The 7,761-nt window shown below is 44.3% G+C and overlaps 1 long non-coding RNA gene across 1 annotated transcript in view; it reads right to left on the reverse strand.

Annotated features, from left to right (window-relative positions):
* The window catches only part of LOC109396012 (uncharacterized), a 16,744-nt gene that overhangs the window by 7,845 nt on the left and 1,138 nt on the right, over positions 1–7,761 (reverse strand). The window contains exon 2 of the long non-coding RNA XR_002126770.1: positions 6,513–6,600. This is a non-coding gene — a long non-coding RNA (uncharacterized LOC109396012). The remainder of the gene's footprint in view (positions 1–6,512; positions 6,601–7,761) is intronic.

Consider the following 7,761-nt stretch of genomic DNA (forward strand, 5'->3'; position numbering starts at 1 on the left):
ATATATATATATATATATATATATATATGGTCTGAAATAAAAAGTAGATGAAGCACCCACTAAAAAAAAAAAGAAAAAGAAAATTAAAAACATTCATAATTCTCTCCCCAGTCTATATATGTATATGTGTGTGTGTGTGTGTGTGTGTATGCACTTCAACAAAAGAAATCATTCTGTCCTTAATATTTTATAACTTGTTTTTTTCAGACACAATAAATCACCACCATCTAACCATAGAATGACATATTTTATAATCTTTTAAATGACTGTCTAATAGACATTGGCAGTATTTATTGAGTGCCCTCTTTGTGCCAAGGTACTCACATTACTTTACTTAATCCTCCCCCAAACACTATTATTTACAGATGGAGAAACTGGCTTTGAAGATACTGAGTAACTAGCCCAGGATTAGTATTAGTCACGTCTCTAATGTTTTTGACACATATTACCACTTTGTCTCCTGGAAAGTCATTTTGAAATGCTTCAGGAAATAACTGGAAACCTGCTACTTCTGGTACAGGAGATTACACAGTCTCCTTTAGTGAACTATTCCCATGTTTTATTGACCTGTCAACATTTGTTTTTCCCCTATGTGTATCCAAAACTTGATAGTAGTTGAATCACCTTGCACTACCTGGCACTGCGGTATCTTTCGACGCAGCCTCTGAACCGAACAGCACTCCAGAGAAGCAGTTACTCACATAGTCCTGAGCACACAGCCCTAAAATGTAGCTTTGAACTCTGATTTCATCTCCTTCCCTGGAGTGGGGTCCTTAGGCACCTCAGTCAACTTACCCAAGCTTTTGTTCCCCTATAAGATGGTGAAAAATAATAGCGACTTAATTCATTTCCTAGGGTTGTGATGATGGAGTAAGAAAATGAACCTGAAGGAACTTTGCTTGCTGAAAAGAACCGTGGGGGTATGTATGGGTGTTGTTATCATTATCAACAGCATCATCTTTATCACGACCCTTACGTCTATCAACTTACTCTTTATTGAGGTCTTTGCCTGAATAAAATATCAGTGCTTTTAACAAGCAAAAGCAACCAGAGAGAATGAAAATAAAAGATAGGGGGAAAAGAAAGAAGAAAACAGCCATCAGAAAGGAATGAACTGTAGTATTGAGGGGACACTTCAGTAAGAAGGAGCAATCGACCAAAATGCAGAACAAGCTGAATGAAACCGGTCACACATACCAGCGCCGGTATTCAGAGCATGTNCACCACCACCACCACCATCGCCACCCTGGAATAGGATAAACAAAGGTTACAGAACTCCTCCAAGTATAAAAAGCATTCCTTCCTTTCATGGTGATAATTCTGTGAGTGCAGCAGGAATGTGTATGGAGAGCAATCACAGGACAAAGCCCGCAGCTATCTACTGTGATTGTCATCTCTGCTTCACCAGACCTGCCATAGGTAAAAAGAAAGGGAGAGAAAAGAAAAAGTAAAACATACATTCCAAGGGAAGGAAATTTGGCATCCCAATGCTCACCCATCTCCTGGCTTAGAGGCTGGGACATATCACACTTCATTCTTTTTTCGGTGTTAATGACACCAGAGATTAAGAAGCAACTGTGTAGCCACAGACATAAGGCCACCCAGATGACTTGAGGCATTCCTGTGAGTGCCACCAGAGGCAGCAAAAGTGTTCAGAGGTGACATTTTCTTCTCTTTATTTGTGTTTAATATATATGGGGCCAAGGGTATGCGCTGCTTCTTGCAGCGCGAGCTTGGCAGAAGGTGAAGAAATCCAATACAGACAGCCAAAGCTATGCTTCGGGGATTGGGAATGTGCCAGGGACTAGTCACTCAGTGAGCCCCACCAATGTTTAAACATAGGTCAGGGCAAGTCTAAGGAGCATCAGGGATAATCTCTTTTACAAATAAGTTATTAATTTTTGCTTGCAAACTACAGAAAGCAGCAGTGTGTTTGCAACAGGCCAAACAGCTTTGAAATGTATACCTATAAGGCCCAAACTCCCCTCCCCTCTCCCCTCCCTGCCCTCCAGTAAACTATTAATAACACTTTGGTGCGTTCTCTACCTACCATGCTTCAGTGTAACCAAGCAAGTACACTCTTGTACATGATATTGAGATTTTCAAATTTTACCACATATCTAATCCATCAAAAAAATCCCATGAGCGATACTTTCACAACCCACCCAGAATCTGGCCACTCAGCCCCTCCACGGTCACCACCCAGGTCTGAGCAGTAACATCTCTGGCCTGGATTCTCGGAGTACCTTAAGTGGGCTTCCTGTGCCCATTGGGGTTTTTCTAAAACAAAAGATGCACGTCCCTTCTCTGCCTAAACCTCTAAACTCTCCTCTTTGCCTCAAAGTCAAAGTCCTTACCCCACCCCACAAGCCCTGTCCCATTGCCTCTTCTGAGCCCCTCACCAACTACTCCTTTTCCAGTGCATCCTGTGCTCCAGGCCGAGCCCCAGCCCCCTGCTCGTGTTTCTCAAACACACCAGCCACTCTGCCCCCACCAAGGGCCTTTGCTACAGCCCACTGCCTCTGTTTGGGGTGCCCTTGCACGGATCTCACAATGACTTTGTCCATTTCCTTCAACCTTTTGGTCAAATGTCACTTCCTCAGTGTGGCCCACCCTGCAAACCCTACTTTAAAATGAAAACACTAGTCTCCCCTCTATCTTCCGCTTTCCTCCACTTTATTTTGTTCACAGTAGTTGTCACCTTCTGGCACAGTACATAATTTTCTTAATTTATAGTGTTTAGTAGTTACTGTTTCTCCCCAACTAGAATGTATGTGGAAGTTTTCATCTGCCTGTTCAGTTTTCCAAAGGCCTAGATCAGTGCCTGGAACACAGTTCATGCACAATAAATATTGGACAATTAAAAAAATTATTTTGGGGACCGGCCAAGTGGCTCAGTTGGTTAAGAGTGTGAGCTCTTAGCAACAGGGTCACAGGTTCAAATCCCACATGAGCCAATGAGCTGCACCTGAGCTGAGCTGCCAACAGGCAGCAGCATGGCTCAGCTGGTAAGAGCACGTGCTCCTAACAACAAGGTTCCCAGTTCAACTCCTACATGGGATGGTGGGCTATGCCTGCCTGCAACTAAGATTGAACACGGCACCTTGAGCTGAGTGGCCGAGAGCTGCCGATGGGCGGCCAGATGGCGACTGGACTTGGAGCTAGGTGTGCCCTCCACAACTAAGATTGAAGGACAACAACTTGGCTGTTCCCCTTCCCCAATTCCCCAATAAAATCTTTAAAAGTAAAATAATTATTTTTGCATAATTGTTGAAAATTATTGCATGATACGCCATAGGGGTGTGTTCTATAACTTATTCACTCTTCATAGGGAACTAAACTACAATAAAAAAAGGATCTTGACAAAAAAATACATGTGGAGTAGAATGAGGAAAATTGTAGAAGGTGGGACCCGATGCCTCAACTATACCACGTATTAAGACTGGACTTTTTAAAACAAAATAACAGCATGTTCTCTGTGAGTGTCACCTGGTTCCAGTGACATCACTGGTACCATTGGAATCCTGGAAACAATAACAGAGTAAAAATGCAAAGCATCTAAAAATAATGTTGGTCAAACCTCATGATTTAGGAAAAGTCACTCTTCACTCTTTGCTCTTTTTTGAGCTATCTTTCTAACAATGGGAAGAGTTATCAATGCTCAACTGTCTGCTTAGTGCAGATGTGAGAAGTAACACAGCGCAGAATATCAGGAGAGATGAACATGAGAAATACAAAAAAAGTCCATGTAAGATCAAGCCCCTCTACACTCTACTGTGGCAATTCTGCCAGTCTCACACCTGTGCAATAATTCATTTTGTCTACCCCTTCCACAGCCTTCCCATTCCCATCCTTTTGCTCTCAAGTTGTTAGGGGAACAATAAAAGGCGGGCGCCAGATATGGCTAGGGTGAGGAAGGGATTAGAATATCCACGTTGCTGGGTGAGGTTTGCGGGAGGGGAGGATATACACTCCAGGAATTATTGTGATTGCTGTCATGTCTCTAAATGGTCTACAAACAGTCAAGCTTCTTTACTTGCTGGAGTTCAAGAGCCTTAAAAGACAACTGAGTCTGGCTTGGGGGGTGGAGGGGCAGGAGGTGGGGAGACTCCTATAAGCATTCAATTGAATTATATGACATTCAACTCAGTTGTTAAACACCTGCCTGGTGTTTGAAATTGTTGCCATCCGAGCTTGTTTCTCTTTCTCCTGGTTCTCTCCTTCCTTCAGAAAAATCAAAGATTCCTTCCCTCTCTACAAGAGGGTTGCACGATTACCACAGTATTGGCCCTCCCAAATCAGCCAGATTGGCAGCTAGATCCTGTCTTTCACGCCCTGGCTCAAATACTTTCAGATCCAGGGCCCATCTCCTTCCAAGTGCTGCGGCCCAGAGGTGAAGATGGGAATGGAACACAACCAAGGCAGGGGATTGGATCTGGCCGTTGCCATGGCAATTTGCTGTTGAGTGAAACCCCAGTGTGGATGGCTAAGTGGCACCCATGTGTAACACATTTTACATTCATTTGTTCATTCATTCGATTCATCCAATAAATATTTATCAAGCCTTATGGCATTGGGAACATTTAAATTACACTTAAAAAATGAATTCACTTCTGAATCACAGAAGAGAAAGCATGCGCTGAGAGAGGGAAGGAGAAGGGAGGGTGACGTTGGTTTTCAGATCTCTGGGAAAACTGCTAGAACCAAGATCAGTGCGTGGAAACCTAAAAGAAGTGCGCGAAGCGTGATCCCACTGTCATGCCCATTCTCCACTGTAGTGTCAACTGCACACCCAGGCCCCGCCCCACCCCCACCCATCTTCATGGCCTCCGCTTTCCTGAAAGTGGCAAGACTGCAATCAGATCCCCTCACCCCGTTTCCTCTTCGGTGTACCTTCCCTCCCTCCCCTTTTCTCCTTCAGGGTCAGATAATCTGCTCTCAGGAAATGACTCCCACTGAGGTGTACATTACCAATATTGACACCCCTAAGATTAGACACTTTAACACGAGATAAGTAGCCTTTATCCAAATAAATGCGTTGGACTTCAGACTGCGGGGTGCTTGGAAGAGTAGGCAGTGAATGTTGCTAGCATGATACCAACCTCATTTGGATGTGGCTCCCCCTTTTTTATGTTATTATTTCGAGTTTTCCTGTAAAACGTAAGCTCTGTGAGGGCAGCTTTATCCATCTTGTTTATCTCTACATCCGGGGCCCAGACGTGCCTGGCCTAGAGTGCATGCCCAGGTAGCACTTGTTAACTGAGGGGTTAGCAAATGTTGTCTGTTTCTAGCGTCCTGAAGCACAGATCTGAAAAACTGAGGAGGAGGAGGAGGAGGANGGGAGTGACCCGTGTCTTAACAAGCCGTCCTGGTGAGTCTGATGCACACCAAATTCTAAGAACCAGTGCATGAGGGCAATTGTTCTCAACGGGATTTGATGAAGGGCCTCTCACCCTGCATTTGCTATTTTCCTAGCCTCTCTTCTTCAAACATGAAGAGCAGTCTTAGAAGTGCTTCTCAGGAAGGACCTATGTGGCTACCAGGCATCTGTCTTTGGCGGCGGCACAGCAATCACCGGTATGTTCACAGATGTTACTGCCCTGATTTAAAAACAGTCCAACAGAGCCCTGCCCCAAGGGCCCGTGAGTAACAGCATATGCATTCTCAGCTCCCCTAGAAATTAGAGAGCAAGGAAGGAATATAAGGAGAGGTTTCCTGTCGTTTTGTACTTAGAAAAATGCTGAGGAACTGGGGAGTGACTTGAGAGCTCAAGAAGATTCTCACCACCCTTAATAAAGAAAATCCACCAAGAGAGGCTCTGACAGGGCAGAGTTACCGCTGGGAAGTATGAATCAATCAATTCCTTGTGCATTTTTTTATTAAACAATATTAGCAGCTGAAACCTTCTTTAAAAGAACACAGTGGCAGTGTGATGAGCAGGAAAATCATAGAAGAAAGATGCAGTCTGTGGGGTGCCTGGAGGGAATAGAAGATGGTGTTGCCACTCAGCTCATCTGGGTCTGCCTGACTGAGGGGTGTGGGAGTTTGTTGTACACCCCCAAAATGCTGCCTTTTTCACAATGGCTGGTAGAGCTTCCCTCTCTCTATCCCCCTTCTCAACTTCAGACATTGCCCTCTTTAGCCAGGCCCCAGACAAGTTCAAGGTTTCCCCCCAAAGCATCCAACTCAGGAAGAGTGACCCAGTTTACCGTGCCCTGAGAGAGTCTGGCATTTGGGAACTGCAGTGTTAGGTCACACTGACTCTTTGTCATTTGCTCTTGACATGTGTTAAATGTCAGCTTGGTGCCAAGCCAGAGCCCAGATCTGAGGGTAAGGTGGCAACACCAACCACACAAACTTTACTTTGGCTCCAGATCCTAAAGCAGAGTTATGCTGACCCATGAATTTTCAAACAGGGCCCTGGGAAGTTCAGAGGGTTGGTAGAGGAAAAAATGAGGTGAAATAGAAATCCAAAGCCATTGGAACAACGGTGGAAAAAGAGGAAAACTCACTCAGTTTTGCCCACGGGAATTGTGCTTGTTTCTCTGCCCACAGCAGAGCCAGGGCAGCCTGTGAAATCTCAGTGGCCTCTTTATTTATCTGGTAACAAAAGAAAGAGAAGAAAAATACATTTGCTTTTCACTAAGCAGGTGCCACAGGTGAGTGTCAGGTGTTTCTCTTTCTTTTCCTGTAGAACAGTTTTGTTTGGTTTTGTTTTTTCACCAGATGCTGGCTACAAAGGAAGAGCCTGGATTTCAAATGAGTATTTCTCTGAAACAAGGCTTGTATACTAATGCANGATAAGCAGCTACGTGTCTTGGAGGTGGCATTTTGGAAAGGTATTTATTGGAAATGATGGGAATGCAATTAAAGTTAATGAAGTGGATCGTCTTGGTTACAGAGGCTGACGCAGGTTTTACAGAGTTACCCTAAAGATTTCTGTTGTGGGAAAATACCCAGGAATTGATTGAGCCCAGCCAGTCATTGGAGGTGTGTGGAGGAAAAGGCAAGACTGGCTGTAAATCTTTTGTGGGAACACTCTGGGAAGAGGTAATAATGGTGCTGAGATCAGGCCAGTCTTACATGGCTTCACTTTGCAGGCATAGAGAGAAATACAGGTCGTAGGTAGGAAGAACTGAGTGACACTGTTACCAGAGAACAGAGAACAGACCCTTCTTGGCATGGCGTCCCAGTTCTGGGCGTCTCGAGCAAAGAATTGAATGAGACACAAAAATACAGTGGTGAAAGAGCAGTTTATTAGAAGCAAAAGTATACTCCAAAGAGATAGGAGCAGGCCTGAGCAACAGCGTGGCTCAAAAGGTGCCAACTGGCGAGGACTTGGAGTTTTTATTTTCTTCTCTAGAATGGGCTACTCCTCCCTAGGTGTGGGGCCACTTGATTGGCACCTGTGATTGACAAGAGGCTATTACCTCATTCTTTAGACTGCACATGTTCTTTTCCAGGATTCAGTCTGTAATAATGATATTAATGAACTTCCAGGCATATATATGATATTATAATGATGGTATAATGAGGCTAAGGTGAGATGAAAGTCACTGTAGCCTTTACTGTGCAGGTGTGAGTGACTGGTCTAATTTAGTTAGGTATTTTGTATCCTTTAGCTTCCTCATAGTGGTTGATGGTTATAGTGGATAAGGGAAAGGTTTGGACAGAGAGGGGAGGTCTTCTGTGCAGTCTTTCTTCATAGGCCATGTTGGACGTGCAGGAATGTTACCTGATGTGTTCAGACATCTTGGAGAC

This window comes from Hipposideros armiger, unplaced genomic scaffold (genome assembly GCF_001890085.2).
Source record: "Hipposideros armiger isolate ML-2016 unplaced genomic scaffold, ASM189008v1 scaffold_499, whole genome shotgun sequence".
NCBI classification, from domain to species: Eukaryota; Metazoa; Chordata; class Mammalia; order Chiroptera; family Hipposideridae; genus Hipposideros; species Hipposideros armiger.